The sequence below is a fragment of the Cryptomeria japonica genome, chromosome 2, assembly GCF_030272615.1.
Source record: "Cryptomeria japonica chromosome 2, Sugi_1.0, whole genome shotgun sequence".
Taxonomy (NCBI): domain Eukaryota; kingdom Viridiplantae; phylum Streptophyta; class Pinopsida; order Cupressales; family Cupressaceae; genus Cryptomeria; species Cryptomeria japonica.
This window is the reverse complement of record NC_081406.1, coordinates 72993305-73014430: the sequence shown is the minus strand read 5'-3', so window position 1 is coordinate 73014430 and position 21126 is coordinate 72993305.

The following is a 21126-nucleotide window of genomic DNA, read 5'->3' as shown; positions in this document are numbered from 1 at the left end:
GTTAATTCTTTGTTGGTAAGCCTTAAGGAATTCTAGTGTAAGTCTTTCGCTTGTGTTATCATGCATGTTGTGTAAATGCACTTATGATGTTTATACTTTAAAAAAAAAATTGTTTCACCCTTGTTGTGGGTTTTTCTTCAGGGTTCTGTTGGTATTTTGGTATGGTTTTGTCATTGATGTCAACACCTACTAAATACACCTACTTCAGAGATCCAGCAAACATTCACTGACAAATAGTAAACTGTGCAATAGTTACCAATATATGGTTCACCAGCACCTGAAATGACATGGAAGACACTTGGTAATGTCAAAGACATCTTGTGGACACTTCATTTTGAAGTAATAATCATTGGTATACTCTTATTTGCATATTTGCTTTTACCGGCAAATAGGTCTAGGTTATCTAGGGTTACACTGACATGTTTATCTTTTCTAGATCAGCATGGCACGCTATGGAGATGATTTATTATTGTTGTAAATGCATTAAGCCGACATGTTCAATCGGTTATTGCATCAGATATTGTATTGTTTGTAAAATGTTTTTATTGTAATATCTTGTAGAGCTGACCTACTAAAATTGGTCTTAGGGTATGGTATTAATGTAAGATCTTATTTGTAAGATCAAGTGTGGAATGCAGAAAAGATTTAAGGAAGGGTATATGCGAGATCAAGCAGGGATATACACAAAGACATCATTTGAAGGTGAAGTTAGGTTTTTGTAGAAGTATATCAGCATTACACTAGTACTGAATCTAGCATATGAAGATGCTATTTTGTGTAGTACATTCTCATTGGATTTAACCATCCAATTGTAGTCAGTGTGACTCCCATTTGTGATTGAGCAGTGAGCTCTAGGCTGTTGGCCTTTCTGCATGTGCAAACCCCTCTTTGTACACTTACTATTTGTAGTAGTATCATCTGATTGTGGGTAAGGTTTCCCACTGTGGTTTTTCCCCTTACAGGGTTTCCATGTACAAATATTGGTGTCATGTGTTGTGGATGACTTTGTGCTTATGTTTCATGCATTAATTCTTACCGGTATAGCAATTTTTTGTTAACACTATTTACCGACATACTTAACTGATTTACTAGTATTAAGCATTAAGTTGGTTAATAAGTTTTTGGTTTGAATTTATTTGACAACTGATTCACCCCCCCCCTCTCAGTTGTCTCCAGGACCTACAATTGGTATCAGAGCCTAGTCCTCCTTTTGCAGAAGTCTAATAACTTGAGGAGATCCAATGTCTACTAATTATTTCAGAAAGGATAGTCCTAAACTTGATGGAACCAACTATGGGATATGGAAAATCAAAATGGAGACACATCTAAATTGTATTGGCAAAGACATCTGGGAAGTTACTAAAAATGGTAATAGTGCTGCTGTAACTGGTCAGATTGCTCCCATTACTTTAGCTAAAGATGAAGAAAATGATTGCAAAGAAAGAGAAACACTTTTGAGCACATTATCAGATCAACAAATCATGGGATTATCAGATAGATCCACTGCAAAAGCTATCTGGGATCATTTGGAAACACTGAATGAAGGGGATTCCACAGTCAAAATTGCAAAACTTGAAAGCTTTCGAGTCAAGTATGAACATTTGAAAATGGAAGAAGATGAAAGGATTTCTGCTTTTATGGAAAGATTAAATGAAATTGTCTTGGGTATCAAATGTTATGGAGGAACCTTGAGTGAAGATGAGATTGTTTCAAAAATCTTAAGAGGTTTGCCACCGGCATATAAAATGAAGGTTACTGCTATAAATGAGTTGAGAACAATGCCTAATACATTAGTAACTAGGGATACATTGATTGGAAAACTTTCAGCTTTTGAAATTGAGGAATTTGGTCTTGTTGCTACTATAAAAACTAATTTGGCCTTCAAAGCATCAACATCATCTACTCCATCCTTTGACAAATCAGACTAGAGAACCTTTTATGCAAGAGAACTTGATGAAACTAGGAAGGAGAATGAAGAGCTTGAAGAACTTGAAGCACTATTTGCAAGAAAAATGCCAAAAGGCCCAATTGGAAGTAAATATGAAGGTAAAGCACCCTTTAAATGTTTTAACTGCAATAAGATTGGTCATATGGCTTCAAGATGCCCTAATAGACATGCTAGACTAAGAGAAGAAGCTAGAAGGACATACAAACCTAATCCTGAATATCAAAGATACAGATTTAAGAAAAACAAAGATAAATCTTGTTACATTGCTGATGAAGGTGTGACTCATGATTCTGATGAGGATCCAGCAGACAATGGATGGGTCTTTGTTGCTATAACAGAAGATCAACTAGTACCTATTGCTCAACTGGTAGAACAAGCCCTAGCAGCTAAAGTTGAATCAAAGGATGAATGGATTATTGACTCAGGATGCTCACATCACATGATTGGAGACAAAGGTAAATTCTTGAACTTTCAAGAATACAATGGAGGTTTAGTAAGATTCGGAGATGACAAAGCCTATTCAGTCAAAGGTAAGGGTTCAATATCTCTTGATGGTAAACATAACACTGACAATGTTTACTATGTTGAAGGATTAAAACATTATCTTTTAAGTGTTGGTCAATTAGTTGAGAAAGGTTTTCAGTTACAATTTAAAAATGGAAAATGGAAAATCATGAATAGAACTAGTTTGGAAATTGCAACCAGTAATCAGACTAGACGTAATATCTTTCATTTGAATAACGGTGAAAAGGCATGCTTAATTGCACATATAGATGAAAGTTGGCTATGGTATAAAAGACTATGTCATGTAAATTTTGATTGCATGGTAAAAATCAGTACTTCTAAGGCAGTTAGAGATCTACCTAAAATTGTGAAACCTCAAAATACAATTTGCAAGGAATGTCAATTTGGAAAACAAGTTAGAGCTAGTTTCAAAAGTATTCCAGAAAAATCCAATAATGCTCTTGATTTAATTCACACTGATTTATGTGGTCTAGCTAGAACTAAAAGCTTACAAGGTGATAGATATTTCATGCTAATTATTGATGATTATTCTAGAATGTGTTGGGTTACTTTTCTCAGAGAAAAATCAGAAGCACTTGGGAAGTTCAAGCTATTCAAAGCAATGGTTGAAAATGAAACCAGCGAGAAAATTAAATGTTTAAGATCAGATCAAGGAGGAGAATTCACATCTAGAGATTTTAATACATTCTATGAAGTAAATGGAATGAAAAGACAGTTATCAACACCTCGGACACCACAAAAAAATGGAGTTGTTGAAAGGAAAAACATAATATTTTGGATGCAACAAGAAGTATGTTATCAGAAGCAAATCTACCACATGTGTACTAGAGAGAGGCAGTAAGCACTGCTATCTATACATTCAACAAAGTTCACATCAAAGGTGAAACCGGTAAGACCCCTCATGAACTATTGTTTGGTAATACTCCTACTCATAAGTATTTCAGAATCTTTGGAAGTAAATGTTATATTAGAAGAGATGAGTATATTGGCAAGTTTGATCCTAGAAGTGATGAAGGAATATTTCTTGGTTATTCATCTAAGAGTAAAGCATATAGATGTTTTAATAAAAGATTACAGAAAATTGTTGAAAGTACAAATGTAAAGATTGATGAACAATTTAGAGGAACTTCAAGGTATATAGACTCTGAACTGGTAACAGAAATTATGACAAATGAACCTACAATAAATCCACCAGTATAGAATGATGATCTAGTTACTCCGGTATCATTAGAGAACTCCATAGTAATTGAAGAACATCAGCAGACTAAGACACCCCGGTATGTAAGACTAAATCATTCTGAAGATCAGATAATTGGAAGCAAATTTAAAGGAGTCATGACAAGAGGAAGATTGGCAAATGAAGAGGTATGTCTTATTTCTCAAATTGAACCATTATCTATCAATGAGGCATGTGAAGATAAATTTTGGATTAAAGCTATGGAAGAAGAATTAGGACAAATTGATAAAAATAATACTTGGACATTAATTCCCCGGCCTAAAAATAAAAATGTAATTGGAACCAAATGGGTATTTAGAAACAAACTCAAGGAAGATGGTAAGGTTGTCAGAAATAAAGCAAGACTAGTGTGTAAGGGATATTCTCAGAAAGAAGGAGTTGATTACAATGAAACCTTTGCACCAGTAGCAAGAATTGAGGCAATTAGAATATTCTTGGCCTTTGTAGCTCACAAGTATTACAAAGTTTATCAAATGGATATTAAATGTGCATTTTTGAATGGAGATCTTGAAGAGGAAGTCTATTGCACAACTTAGTGGATTTTCCTTGACAAATGACAATGATATGGTTTGCATATTAAGAAAAGCTTTGTATGGATTAAAACAAGCTCCAAGAGCTTGGTATGCAAGATTGGATAAGTATCTTGTAAAGATTGGTTTTACTAAAGGAAATGTAGATAGCAATTTATATTAGAAAGTAACTAATGATGATATCTTGATTATTGAAGTATTTTTTGATGATATAATCTTTGGAGGAGAAGATGAATTATGCAAAGAATTTTCTCTTGAAATGCAGCATGAATTTGAAATGTCTATGATAGGAGAAATAAAATTCTTTTTAGGATTGCAGATTTTACAGACTAATAAAGGCATATTTTTGAGTGAATCTAAGTACTTGAAAGAACTACTTAAGAAATCTGGGATGGAAAACTCTAAACCGGTAAGCACACCTATGACTACAAATGACAAATTATCTCAAAGGGATGAATCTACACCTATTAATCCAACTAGATACAAATCTATGATAGGGGGTTTACTATATTTGACACAAACCAGACCTGATATTATGAATGTAGTATGTATAGCTTCTAGATTTTAGAGTAATCCTAGGGAAAATCATGAATCAGTAGTAAAAAGGATTTTTCGGTACTTACAAGGCACAACAAATCTTGGATTATGGTTGTAGACACCTAAAAATGGTCAACACTTGCAAAATCGTATTTTGCATTCCGTCAGTCTTGGTAGTCCATTCGAACCTATTATCTTCTGTCATTCTTATCGATCAATTGGCCTCTTTTCTGAATTTTTCTGGCCAATTCCTCGAGGGGGCATGCATATGTCATTGTTATTGTCTAGGGCATTTTCATTATTGTTCTTTGAAACAACGCTTAAAATCGCATTGTCTCAAAGAGGGGCAAAATGTAGACACCTAAAAATGGTCAACGCTTGCGGAATCATACTTTAACATTTGCACATTGCCTTATTTTAGGGTTTTTGCGTCGCATTAACATTTCTCCTATGTCATGCACTTGGTCTTTATCATTTGTGAGCATCGAGTCTTTCTTCTACATTCTTCAGTTGTCTCGCTTTCGAAATTGGTCTTGTCGACAGCAATCTTCAGTCATGATTTTGGTCAATCTTATCCTATCGCATCAATGTGCGTGCTAATTTGTCATCATTTTGGACATCGTCAATCCTAATTAGGGTTTTGTCCTCATTTTTAATCTTGTCATTTTGCGATCGATTTGTCATCGATCGTTATCATTTTCAATGTTGTTGTTTTGCATTATCATTTTCAATCTTGTCATCGATCGTCGTCCTTCTCAATCGTGTCAATTTGGATCAATTTGTCATTATTCCTCATAAATTGGTGCATTTATCAATCAAAATTGTTTGTCAGCATTGGTCCTTTGTCAATTCAAAATCATGATTGAATCAACATCAAATCAATTTTATATCAAGACCTAATTGTCGTCCTTGCATTCCTTTAACCTTGTTTGTCATTTTCTCCCTCTAGGTTAAATAATTTATTTATTTATCCTAGGTCTTCGTGTCACAATTAAATGTTTAATTTAATTGGCTAACTAATTATTCCTCTTTTTGTGAATTAATTAATAAATGACAAATTATTAATTGATTTACCTAATTTCCTAATTTTTCATCAATTTCTAAATTCCCTCTTTGTGAATTAATTAATAAATGAGAAATTATTAATTAATTCACTAAATTCCTAATTTCTTCATTTCTAATTTTCTAATTTCCTAATTTTCCTAATTTTCCTAAATTCCTAAATTCCACCTATTTTCTAATTTGTCAAATTTAATTTCCACCTAATTAATGTCTCTCTAGTTCTCCCTATTTTTGTGCTTTGGTGGAAGCATGAATTTCTCATGCGTCATACTTTTGGCATAGCAAGATGTCATAAACCTCTACTCCTCTAACCTTTGCATTGGCAATATGTCATAATTCATGACATAGAAGGTGTCATAACCTTCTTCTTTCCACTCAATTGTGCCATTTTTGAAATCAATTGCCTCTAATATCAATTTCATGCTAATCTTGTCTTTTCTCCAATTTATCTATAAATTGGATGAATTTCTTCAATCAAGACTAATCACATTATTGAATGAATCACTTTATCTAATCACTTTTTCGAATCACTTTGTCGAATCAATCATGCTTTGATTATTCTTGTACTACTATCTTGTCTACTTGCTTTCATCTCATGTGTATGCACTTGTAGGTGAGATCCACAAACAAAGCTATTTGAAGAAGAAAGAAGGACAATGGAGCCACATGAAGGAGATATTCAGATCTGCATTTGGTTTGCTTAGTTTTTAATCTTGAATGTTTTTCTTTCATGCCTCTATTGGATGTAATTAGGATTGATCATTGCATTTGTGCTTTTGTGATTGAGCTATGACTAATATTGATACTTGTTTTGATGATTTCCGATTTCCTAGCTACAATGGTATCCTAAAAATGAAAACTTTGATTTATATGCATACACAGATGCAAATTGGGCAGAAGATGTGGATGATAGAAAAAGCACCACTGGAGGAGCTTTCTTTCTTGGAAAGAGATTAGTTTCTTGGTTAAGTAAGAAATAGAGTTATACATCTTTATCAATAGCAGAATTAGAATATGTTGCAGCAGCAACAAACTGTACACAAGTACTTTGGCTTAAGCAAATGTTGAAAGACATAAAGGTAAAATGCAAGGAACCTATTACTATATATTGTGATAACACTACAACAATTGATATATCTAAGAATCTAGTATTACATTCTAAAACAAAACATGTTTATATCAAACTGAATTTTCTAAGGGAAAAAGTTGAAGAAAAAGAGATAAAACTAGTTTATGTGAATACTAAAGAAAAACTTGCAGATATTTTCACAAAACCTTTGCCTAAGGAAACTTTTGAGTATCTCAAAGATCAGCTTAGAGTCTTACCTCCACCGGTAGAGACTTAGATAGTTGATGATTGTCATCAATCGGCAGAATTAAATGGACAAATCTTTTATTCTGGTACTTGATGAGGAAGCTACTTCTCAGGGGGAGTAGTTGGTATATTGAATTGGTTGGTATTTTGTATGAACTTAACTTTTTGTGACTTTGGCATTTGATGTCAAAGGGGGAGAGATATATGGAAAAACATTAGGGAGAGATGTATGGAAAAATGAATTATCTTTTTGAGGAGAGATTGGTATGAGAGATTGGTATAAACACATATCACTCCCAGGGGGAGAAATGGAGATTTTTGGTATTTTGGTATGGTTTTGTCATTGATGTCAACACCTACTAAATACACCTACTTTGGAGATCCAGTAAACATTCACCAGCAAACAGTAAACTGTGCAACAGTTACCAGTATATGGTTCACCGGCAGGATATAATGTTCACCGGTAGGATATAATGTTCACCGGTACCTAAATGACATGGAAGACACTTGGTAATGTCGAAGACATCATGTGGACACTTTATTTTGAAGTAATAATCATTAGTATACTCTTATTTGCATATTTGCTTTTACTGGCAAATAGGTCCAGGTTTATCTTTTCCAGATCAGCATGGCACGCTATGGAGATGATTTATTATTGTTGTAAATGCATTAAGACAACATGTTCAATTGGTTATTGCATCCGATATTGTATTGTTTGTAAAATGTTTCTATTGTAATATCTTGTAGAGCCGACCTACTAAAATTGGTCTTAGGGTATGGTATAAATGTAAGATCTTATTTGTAAGATCAAGTGTGGAATGCAAAAAATATTTAAGGGTATATGTGAGATCAAGAAGGGATATACATGAAAACATCATTTGAAGGTGAAGTTAGGTTTTTATAGAAGCATATCAGCATTACATTGGTATTGAATCCAACATATGAAGATGCTATTTTGTGTAGTACATTCTCATTGGATTTAACCATCCAACTGTAGTCAGTGTGACTCCCATTTGTGATTGAGCAGTGAGCTCTAGGCTGTTGGCCTTTCTGCATGTCCAGACCACTCTTTGTACAGTTACTATCTGTAGTAGTATCATTTGATTGTGGGTAAGGTTTCCCACCATGGTTTTTCCCCTTACAGGGTTTCCACGTACAAATATTGGTGTCATGTGTTGTGGATGACTTTGTGCTTATGTTTCATGCATTAATTCTTACCGGTATAGCAATTTTCTGTTAAAACTGTTTACCGGCATACTTAACTGATTTACCGATATTAAGCATTAAGTTGGTTAATAAGTTTTTGGTTTGAATTTATTTGACAACTGATTCACCCCCCCCCTCTCAGTTGTCTCCAGGACCTACAGGTTCTTGGTGGGGCATTACATTTGGTATCAGAGCCCATGTTTTTCAGATTGGGAGTGATCCTTTCAGTGGGTCTAGAGGTAGAGGGAATCCATCCTAGACTACTGCATGTTTTAGGGGTCGTCAGGCACCCGCCAAGGGTGGATAGCAACCGCCACGACTGAAGAAGTCTCAGGGCCAGAAGGGTGGCATCTCTTAGTCTTGGAAGAGTAGGAGATGGTCAAGGGGTAGGCAGACCTTTCTAGGGCATTCTTCCCAAGGAACATCTCAGGTCCCTAGTGAGGAGAGCTTTCAGTGGTCTAGTGGACCATCTAGAAGTAGAGTACTTGGTAGTGGAGCTTGCTTTACTTGTGGTCATTTTGGCCACAAGGCCGCTCTGTGTCCTTGACATTTGCATCAGTCAGTTAGCCAGAGGCTAGCTACATCAGAGCCAATAGTGGGGGATGCAGGTAGATTCCATAAAGTTTTTGCAGCGGGGGATGACCGCCAGGCCGAGCATCAGAGTACTATGATTGAGACCATAGGTGTGTTGTGTGGTACCCCTATCTCTGTAATTTTTTATTCTAGTGCTTTAGATTCTTTTGTTTCTTCATCCATTGTGGAGTGGTGCGGGCTCATGTCTACTAAGCAGGAAGATAGGTGGCAAGTAGAGTTGGCTACCGATGTGCAAGTCTTTGTCGATTCCTTCGTTCCTAGTTGTGAGTTGGACCTAGGACCCTTTGTCACTTCAATTGACCTTCGAGTCATTCCTTTGGGGTCCTATGGAGTTGTATTGGGGATGGATTGGTTATCATCTCACAACGCTCATGTAGACTATCCTTAGAAGATAGTAGAGTGTGTAGATGACCATGGTAGGAGAGTGGGGATCGTTGGAGTTCAATGATCAATATCCTTACATATGATTTCTGCTATGCAACTTAGGCAGTGCATGCATCAAGGGTGTCAACTTTTTGTAGTTTCTCTTGAGGATGTGGATGTGGGAGAGATTTGAGAAATCGCTCTTGATGGTCACCCTATTCTTTGAGAGTATGCAGGTGTGTTTCCTTTGGATATTCCGGTATGCCTCCAAAACGAGACATAGATTTTTGCATTGACTTGGTTCCTGGTGCAGAACCTATTTTGAGAGAATCATATCAGATGACTACTTAGGAGTTGAGTGAGTTTAAGTTTCAAGTTGAGGAGTTGTTGGCCAAGGGATTCATTCGCCCTAGTGTTTCTCCTTGGGGTGCACCGGTTATCTTCATCAAGAAGAAGGATGGTTCTCTTTGATTATGCATTGATTATCGACAGTTGAATAAGGTAACCATCCGGAACCGATATCCATTGCCTCAGATTGATGACCTCTTTGATTAGGTGAAGGGAGTGAAGGTGTTCTCTAAGATAGACCTGAAGTCTAGGTATCATCTGTTGCCCATTCATGATGTAGACATTCATAAGATGGTGTTTCGTACTCATTATGGTCACTATGAGTTCACAGTGGTGCCATTTAGGTTGATGAGCGTGCCTTCAGTGTTCATCAGTCTTATGAATGGGTTTTTTTGCACCTACCTTGACCACTTTGTTCTTGTGTTCTTGGATGACATATTGATTTATTCTAGATCCATGGAAGAGCATGAGGGTCACTTGCGTCAGGTATTGCAGTGCTTGAGGGAGAATCATTTTTTTGCAAATTTGGTGAAGTGTGATTTTCTTCCTGTCAGAGGTGAGTATCTTGGTCATATAGTTTCATGAGAAGGTGTATCCATGGATCCTTCTAAGATCAAAGCCATTGTTGATTGGCCAGTGCCAACCAATGTTTCTGAAGTTCAATGTTTCATGGGTTTGGCTAGATATTATCGTCGCTTTGTTCAGAGTTTTTTCTCAGATAGGCCATCCGATTACTTCTCCTCAGAGGAAAGGGAAGAAGTTTGTTTGGTTAGAGTAGTGTGAATTGTCTTCTCGTATCTTGAAGGAACTCCTTGTTAGTGCTCTAATTTTGGCAGTTCCTGACCCATCTAGAGATTTCATGGTATGCACAGATGCCTCTTTAGAAGGTATAGGTGCGGTGCTTATGCAGGATGGACGTGTGGTTGCCTATGAGTCTCACAAACTCAAGGATCACGAGTTGAACTATCTAGTTCATGACTTGGAGTTGGTAGTTGTAGTGCATGCATTGGTTTGTTGGAGACATTTCCTATTGGGGTGTCGGTTTGAGTTGCATAGTGATCACCGCAATTTGTAGTATATTTTCATGTAGCCGAACTTGAATGCTCGACAACAAAGATGGATGGAATTCCTCTGTGAGTATGATTTTGAGGTTCATTATATTCAGTGGAAAGAGAATGTAGTGGTAGATGCTTTGAGCCATAGGTGGCATGAGGTTGCAGCATTATCCCTTGGTGTGGACTTGAGTGAGAGAATTCTTGGAGTTCTTCCTTAGGACACCTAGTATCAGGATGTTAGAGCCATGGCGGAGTCTAGAAGACCATTGGAGGGTAGATATTCTAGATATACTCTTGAGTCAGATGGTCTTCTTAGACATCTTGGATGGATCTATGTACCTCCTTTGGAGGGTCTTCGCATTTTGATCATGACTGAGGCCCATCGTGCACCTTATTCGGCACACCTTGGTGTCAAGAAGATGCACGCAGATCTTAGACAGATTTGTCATTGGACTAGTATGAAATGCATCATTGCTGATTTTGTGTCCAAGTGCTTGGAATGTCAGTGGGTGAAGGTAGAGCATCAACACCTTGTAGGGCTTTTACAGCCAAATTTGATGCTAGATTGGAAATGGGATATCATTTCCATGGATTTCATAGTAGGGTTGCCTGTTTCTTCACGGTGTCATGATGCCATCATGGTCATTGTTGATAGATTGACCAAAGTTGCTCATTTTGTTCCTATTCGATCTTCTTACACTATAGCAGTGGTGGCAGGAGTCTTCTTGGAAGATGTGGTGAGGTTACATGGGATCCCAAGGTGGATCATTTCTGATAAAGACCCTATCTTTACATCGGCCTTGTGGACCTCACTTCAACATGCTTTGGGGACCCAGTTGAACTTTAGTTCAGCTTATCACCCAGAGAGTGATGGTCAGACTGAGCATGTGAATTAGGTCTTGGAGGACATTCTTTGCATGTATGTTATGGATCAGCAGTCACGCTGGGAAGAATATCTTTATCCTATGGAGTTCGCTTATAATAACGGATATCACAACTCTATAGGCATGTCGCCCTTCCAGGCATTGTATGGTCATCCTTTCCGTACTCCTTTGAGTTGGGATCAGTTGGAGGATAGGGTGTGTTTAGGCCCAAAATTGCTTCATGAGATGGAGCAACAAGTTGAGCAGATTCATGGGCATTTGGTTGCTGCCTAGGATAGGCAGAAGAAGTATGTTGATGCTCATAGAGTCAATCGCCAGTTTTTGGTTGGTGACTATGTGTTCCTAAGAGTGCATCCATGGAAGAGTTCAAACCGTTATGGAAAGGGTTCTAAGTTGGCACCTTGTTTTATAGGCCCTTTTGAGATCCTTGAGAGGATAGGACCTATTGCCTACTGTCTTGCCTTGCCGCCGAGTCTATTTTGCATCCATGATGTCTTTCATGTTTCTGATCTTTATCCTTATCATTGTGATGTGACCCATGTTCTTGATTGGAATGCTTTGCAGGTCGAGGATGGGCAACTTTCCATGGAGCCCATGTGCATCCTTCAGCATCAGGACTTGACCCTCAGGGGTCGTACCATTGAGCAGGTAAGGGTCCTATGAGATCCTAGTGATGAGTCCTTGGCGACTTGGGAAGATGTAGCGAAGATGAGAGAGATTTATTCTTATTTGTTGTAGGCTTCCAAGAGTAAGCCTAGGCTTGAGGGCGAGGATGTAGTATCCCTCCTCAATCAACCTCTTTTGTATGTTTTGAGTTACTTCAGTGACTGTTCTATGGAACATTATTGTATTTTAACTCAGATATTATGCAACATTATTTCATACTTTATCTGGATTTATGGTGTATGATTTTATGCAGTATTTCAGTGCTTATGAGTAATGCTATTTTTTATGGGTCATTATCATGGACTGACACTTTTCCCTTTTATTGTGATGCGTTATTTATATGTTGCATTTTTGTAAGTGTATTGGGATGCGAGGGGATGATTTTCCTTCACTCAATCTGGTGAGACAGGGAACCTCGCGATTCTCCTTCATCAGTGTCTTTACCGTGTTTGTATGTATATTGTCTATATGCACGGGTGATTATTTGGTGCAGGACATTGTAGGTACAAGTACCTAGTTTCACAGGTCTGAGCATGCCTTATTTATATATATATATATATATATATATATATATATATAATTGATGGGAGTGGAGGAGATAGTTGTTGTACCCTAGCTTGACCGCAGTTACACTCGTGTGAGTGTTGTCAATTGGTTGTGTTTCCCCGTCTGGCTGTTATGCGTGTCATGGTGCCTTGGTTTGGTCATTTGAGAGTTGTCATTTGATCTGTCTTGGTTTTGCATGTTTCCGTTTATTTAAATAGTTATTTAATTTAAATGGATGATGCTATCTTGTATTGGTGTAATCATTTAATTATTATGCTCTGTGATTATGGATTTATTAAATTGATGAATTGCTAGATTAAATGGTTTAATGGTTTAATTTATTGTGTAAAGTTGCATTGATATTTTTGTGAAATAAATAAATTTCCTAGTCATTTAAAAAGGTTAAATACTTATGTTGAAGGAAGTATTTATGGAGAAATAAATAAAAGCTTCCCTTTTTATTTTTTCCATTTTGATTTTTTTAATTTAATCATTGGAAAGAATTATTATTTTTGGGGAAAGAATTAAATCTGATTGCCTTTTAGTTTTAAAATATTTAAATTTGATTGGATGAGAACTTTAACCTAGAAGCTTGAGTTAATAGATAGTTTTGGGCATCCATTCTGGGGATTGATGGTAGGAAAAGAAGAAGATTTTGGAGAGAAAATTCTAGAAAACTTTCTAGAAGAGCTAGAGATTTGACCTGGTTGCAAGACTGGATTTGCTTCATCTCTATGCTTGCTAATTGCTTCAAGGTTGGAGGTTTCCTTCTTGTTTTGAATTTGTTTTTGAAATTTTCAGTTTGCTTCCTGTGTGTGGAAATTTATGCAATCTGCCTGTAGATTCTTCTTGGAATGTTGAAATGGGAGAAAGATTGCCTAGTATAGTTGATTTTGTGATGCCATTAGCATATGGTTGCATTCAGGAAAGGAATTGTTCATTTATTCTTGTTGTGTGTTATTTGTTTATAGCAAACAACTTCTTGATTTACCTCTTCTTTTGAAAGAAAGAATTTTAGTTTGGGTTTGCTGGGTGCATCCTTATTTCTATACTCTCAAGAATTGGCTAGCTATTCTTTCTTGTGTGTTTATTTCACCATCTACCTTGCTGGTAAACTCCTCCTTGAAATTTTGGAAATTGGCACTGTATGTGTGTGCTAGTGAAATAATTCTAGAAATGGAATGTCCCTTATGGTTATTGATTTTATTTCTTCTTGGTTTTAGAATGCTTGGAGGCATATTTCTTGTGCCTCTCTTGTGGACTTTACCACTCCCATGATGGGCTTTCCTCATCAAGTGGGTTGGTAGTGTCGGCTACCCATAGGTAGCAGAACTACCAGTTGATAGTACCGCTACCCGTTGGTAGTGGGCACTACTGGTCGGCAGTACTGCTACTGGTTAGTAGCAGTGCTATCGGTTGGTAGTGGTAGCCACCGGTCGGTAGTGTTGTTCACCAAAAGTGATAACCCAAGAACACCTGCAATCCTTCTATGAAATGGCCAATTTCAGTCTATGAAACACATCATGGCTTGGACAACATAACATAGGACTCTAATTGATCCTCCTGCACTTCAAGTTCTGCTAGACCTAGGGGGGGCACCCTTTTGATGCATTAAATACAATGATTACAAACACATAACTGCATCAACACTAAGCAGATAGATCATTTCACAAGCTCAACAAGTTAGGAAACACTACAGATTGGCTAGATCTGTACAAACAATAAGATAGAATAGAGCTTGGAAAGAATGAAACACACACCCCTAAACATAAAGGGAAATTAGATTTGCCTTTTAAAATTGTTGATCTGAAACTATCCCCAAATCTGCAAGACCAGTGCCTTGTTCATTGGGCAACAGAGTCACACACAAAACTGTAAATGTACATCCTAGTCACAAATTGGTTCTCCTTAAATGATATTCCTACATTAATACCTTATACTAATGCATTACTCAATCGATTTACAAGATCATCAGATCTGGGACACATTCCATTATTTATGACTGATCATAGAATTTAAAACCTTCATTGAAGGATACCCACAAGCAATCACACAACCTCCTTGAAATTGACAAATTTCATCCTCCTTGAGGATTGAATTCATAATAATGAAATGCATATATAGAGACAATAATGTGGGAAACTTACTCATACCTAACACAAGTAAGATCTGCAACTAGAAAACAACATCTACTACACTACACTACAACCTCTATACCCTGAATAGATCCATAGAACTTTACAAGTTTGGGTCAAGAAATTCAGAAAATGGAAGCCATGAAAACTGGAGCACTTCCTCATAGAATTCTGGAACCCTTACAAATTAGAAGAATTGGGAATAAGAAGAGGAGGGAAAGATCAGACCTGCAATCGAAATTGCCAAGTGTTTATTTTCTCTAACTGTAATTCTTTACCTTCTTCTTTCCCATAGAAACTTCTCTCAAAATATCCCATATTTGTTAAACTTAACTACCTAATCGGATTTCTCATTTTGAGAGCTTTCCGGCAATATATAATACTTCATATTTTGGCCAAAAATATAGCCTTAGGCGAATTAATCATTTATGTGTGCACATCATTTAAATTTTTCATTTTTTCATATAGTCTGAACTATATAATTAGCATGCATTTAACTTTGATTTTTTCTCTGATTGTGCCATGACGCCTTGCCACATGAAAACCTCTGATTGGTCAATGGGGTCCACTAGGAACCACCTGGGATGACACCTCATCATCACCATGTGTCCGCTTGCTTGTCATCCACCTAAGTGCCACATTAGTGCCACATCATCACCACCGAGACAGGACCTACCTTCTGGACATCTAACTGTACCTGCCACATCATCGCCACCTTGCTTTCACCATTTTGGATTTTTTCTTTCACCATTTCACGGCCTCTAACATTCATGCATCTTCGCCTCACGAAACTGCGCAGACCATTGGATCAACCCGGACTTGCTCGATCTTTACCACTGCTGCATTTTTGCCAACTCGCTTTCGCCATTTCATGGCCTTTAATGTTCGTGCATCTCACCTTCATGAAGTCACCCCGACCGTCGATCCTCTCCAAACCTGCTCACTGGTTAAGTCGTCCTTTCTCTACAAAATTTGCCCAATCTACCTCGAGAAGCATGCCTATGTGGGGTCCACCTTGTTGCCACTCAATCGCCACCTCTGGTCACCTTGGGATGCATGCCCATGCACGTGGTGTCCACTTGGGCACCAACGGGCACCGTCCATCAAAATCCTTGATGGCTTTGACATAATACTAGTGTGTGTTCTTGCTTTTAAATACTGAAAATGTTCATTTCCCAGTCAATGTGGGATAATGTGTTTAGCATGGGACTGCATTTTTTAAGCTTTCTCTGAGTGTTTTCATGGTGGCCATCCTATTTTTCTTTTAATGTCTTGGGGTTTAACTCCTTTTCCATATGCCACACATGGGAGGAGGTTGATCTACAACCATTAACTACATTAGCTTGAAGATTTTCTGCAATTTCTCCAACTTCAACACCATCTACCAACACTGTGAGGGACGAGAGGATGTTGGCAGTTTGTTTCAAAAATTCCCCACTCTCTTGCTCTCCCACTGCAGCCCCTTTGCCACCGTGTCAAGCTTGGAGGCCTTCTATAACATCTTCTACACCATGTAGGAGGATATTTGGGTCTGTAGCAACTAATTTCATATCCTACAATTTTTTTTTAGAAAATGCCCCTTCCAGGTACATCCTTAACTCCAAACACCCACTACGTGTCTTTGTGTCTGTTGAATGTGCACTTGCTATAATTTCCCACATTGCCATTGCTTGAAGACTTCAACCTGCCCAATCTCCAGCCATCATGCCATAGCATTTGCTTGGGTTTTAAACATGCTGCCCCCTTTTGCATACCACGTCTAGCATCTTCTCTGGCTTCAACTTCATTGGCATTTTATTTAGATGTTTCTATGATTGCTGGTAATACATGGGGCTTCTAGGCTTGTTTCAAATGGAAAGGTAGATACAAACCTTTTGATAACATAGTCTCTAGCCAGAGAACAAAGAAGCAACTCTCTCCATGAGCTTTCTATAAAACTACAAAAGACAAGACTGCTAAATTCACAAGAACTTATAACAATCATAATCATCATCAAGTTATCATAAGTTGTATAGTTTAAGTCATCTTTCTTTCCAAAGGATTGATGACACATAGAAACAGGCATTACTAAAGCTTGCTTCCATTTAGATTTGGCCTAATCAAATCACCATATTCTCACTATAGAACACCATTTGCTGATGTCAACATAGAAGAATACTCTTTTGAAAAACTCCACTGGACATTAGAAGCAAAAATATTACCCACCTTTGTTCAGGAAGTACATAATTCCATCATCATTGCCTATATTTTGCTTTAACCATGATGTCCCACACTTTTCCTTTAAAATTAACACTGCAAAGGCATGAGCCAGGTTGGGCCCCAAAGTGGGTTTGACGAAAAAAAAAATTCTTTTTCATGCAACTGACCTTTGAAATGCTTCAGGAACCTTAAACACACCTCTAGAAATGATCGACACCAATTTCGGATCATTAAATTGAAATTTGCAACTTTCAGGCGCATGTGCCACATTTTGGCATTTAATCGCGAAGAGGCATTTTTCAAGTTGGTCAAAACATCTTTCTGGACCTCGCCATCTAACAGGCATGTACTGTGATATACAAGGATGATGAACTCTACCAAACGGTTTCTCAAGATGAGTCCTGAGCAAAGAGATATTAATTGGCAAAAATGACAAACTGGCTTTGTCGACACTGCGGACCTAATGAAGTCAATGTTCTGGTAACACATGATGCCTTTCTCAAAAATACCAAACGACCTCCATAGGCTCTCAAATTTGAAACATAGGTACCTTGAAGTACATACTAAATCTTTGAATTCTCAATTCGATCACAAGACTAATAGGATGCAAATGGTGCGCTCATGAAAATGGCTACACTAACTAATATAGCACTGAAAGTACGGATAACTGAAAATGATGGCTAAATGAACCCTTTTGAAAACCGATCAAATGGATTGGAAGAGGCTTGAAAATTGAACCGTAGCTCACCATTTATACCAACATTAGCCTAGAACAAACATTATGGCATGAAACTCACTGAGACAACTTTTACACTTGTGCAAAATAGGGCTTCGACTAGCTGTCGAAATAGGGACTATCCAAAACACACAAACTGCAAATGGATTTGGCATTGAAAATTGAGCAAATGGATTCATTAGGACTTTAAATTTTGCAAGATGACTCACATTTATGCATAGAATCCAATCCACTTTAAATATCTTCATGACGATCAATAGGGTAAAAGATGTGCTTGATCAAAGTAGGCTACTCAATAAAATCTGTATTTGTGCCTAAAATGCACTTTTAGCTCACCCTTCAAAATGGGCACCTCATAAACTTATCCAAACTGAATTTTTGAAAGTTGCACATCATTGAATAGGCCAAATGAAAGGTGTAGGACATGAATCCCGAGCCTTACCTCTTACAAATCAACTGGCTCCACTTTCCGTCTCTCTAACTAGGCCATTCAGATTGACTCATTTGGAAATGCAGAGCAAAATTTTGAAATGGGCCTCTAAACTTGACTCAAATTTAATGAGTCCCAATAGTGGCTCTGATTGGGGATGGTTGATTGCAAGATCAACACAAGAATCCAGAATCTATGGTTAAGCAAACCACCCAAAAATGGAATCACTCTTCTTTCTTCTCAAGAATAGGGCTTCCTTATTCTACCCAAACAATAGGGCACTTTATTAAAAACCACACAACTGAAAGCAAAGCGACTGTACAAAATTTACAAATTATAAATGGCCTTGGGCCATCAAAACTAAAATCAATTCTTACCTCTATCAAACACACGACTTTCACTTCCACAAACTGGAGGTAAACTAGAAGTTCCATTCACATCTGCCTGTTTAGAAACACTTTCACTTCTAATTAGCTGATCACATAAAACATAATCATCAACATGTTCATGATCAATCAATCTTTAGAAACCAAACGAATACTGAAAGGGCTGATCACTAGGTGACATAAGAGTGCCATACTCTTTACCACTCTTTCCCAGCTGAAATGAAAAGTGGCCTAACTTATTCTGAAAGCTGGCAATGTCAGACAGATCCTTACTGCTAGTTTGCTAAAATAATAAACACTCTTTCACAATAATATCCTACAAACTAGAGAGGAAAACTTCCTCATAACATGACTGCACTTCAACTTGTTGATCACAATTTCTATCAGCACTTTGCATACATGAAAATACATGATTTTTACTTGCCAATGGTTCATTTCCTCCTTCTAAATCTGAGAAAAACACCTCAGATCTGTCATGTCTTTGAAAAGGTAGATCCACATAATGCATATCAAAGCCAGAGTTCATATCAACATATGAATCTACATCACCATACCTATCAACCATATATGCATTATCATTTTGTCTATCAAACATAGGAAGAGAATCAACATCATATGTATCATTTTTTACACCCTCAAAAACATCATCAATATCAAAACATATACTGAATGGGTATGAAAGATTGGGCACATTTTTGAATCAACATCTCTGAAAATTAGCAGCTAAGAGTTCTGAAATTTGTTCACTACTTAGTGAACCTCCTTCTTCATTTTCATTTTCCTTGGCTTCATCCTCTGAGTTGTAAACATTGTCCCAATCTAATAAAGGTATTAGATTTGCACCGCTCATGTCTCTATGCACATTTATTTCATCATCACAAAAACTTGCATCTACATCATATCCTTTATCACGCTGCTCATAATGTGTTGCTACATGTTGCAACATAGTTTCACAACTTTGTTTGCCAACATTTTGTGGATTGAAATCAACAACAAGGTGATCTACATCATTAGCATTTGAAACCTCAATGGGCTCATGATTAGTTGAACAATCACTGTTCTCACAAATTTCTTCTCGCTCTGAATACACATCTAAACTGTCATACTGAGAATAATCACTTTCAACATCATAGGAGGTACATCCACTTAGGGGCTCATCTCCTTCATTATTTTTAATCTTGTGTATATTTTTAGATTGAATTCTTTCAATCATATCTATCCATTCTTTAATACATTCAATACATTCTTCTCTGAAGGCAGTAGACCAATTAATTGAGTCAAGCTCATAAAGCTCTAAGAATAACTCAATCAAAATAGACTCATGGAGTCTAGCATTAGCTAAAAGCTCATTTGATGCAGCTAAAAATCTTCCATAGAAAACATATGATGATTCTTCTTTTTTTCTTGTCCCTACTTTCCTTTTTAACAACCAGACAAATCTCTCTTAGATCATTTGAAGACATATTATAATTTCTCTATTGATCTCTTTCAGATTTGACAAAGGATTCTCAGATCTAGGAACTACATCTGGATCCATCAGTTTTATAGCATTCACTGAACCATTATCATGCATCTTACTATTTTATAAATTCTTTTAAAACGTTGCAGTCATTAACTTCAGAACTACATACTTCTTTGATCATTTGACTGAAATTTATTTCAAAAACATGAAGTATGCATACTATAAATTTATTTTCCTTTTAACGATGACCTTTTCACCTCATAAGGAACATGAATTTTCTCATTAATACTTTGAGGAATACCTGGAGAAAAAATTACTATTGCTATTCACTTCACTTCTGACTAGAAATTTGAAGAACTCCTCCAAATCTCAGGTTCGTTCTTACAGAGTCGCCACCTCCCTGAAGAGGAATAAAACTTACCCATTGATCTTCACTCTGAACACTTTCAGATCTCTGGGTCTCAACACACACAACAGAGTCACATAATATTTTAAATTTCAAAGCAACAAGACTTTCCAGGATACACACTTTCAAATCTGAAAATGACTTTCAGATTTCTAAACTTCTAAGACTCTTCCCCAAATGAATTTTGGCTAGACTTATGGGTTTCACTTGATAGAAAAATTTTCATATCATTCTCCCTAGCAGAGTCGCCATTTTTGTTGTTCACCAAAAGTGATAACCCAAGAACACCTGCAATCCTTCTATGAAATGGCCAATTTCAGTGTACGAAACACATAGGACCCTAATTGATCCTCTTGCACTTCAGGTTCTGCTAGACCTAGGGGGGGACACCCTTTTGATGCATTAAATACAATGATTACAGACACATAACTGCATCAACACTAACCAGATAGATCATTTCACAAGCTCAACAAGTTAGGAAACACTACAGATTGGCTAGATCTGTACAAACCATAAGATGGAATAGAGCTTGGAAAGAATGGAACACACACCCCTA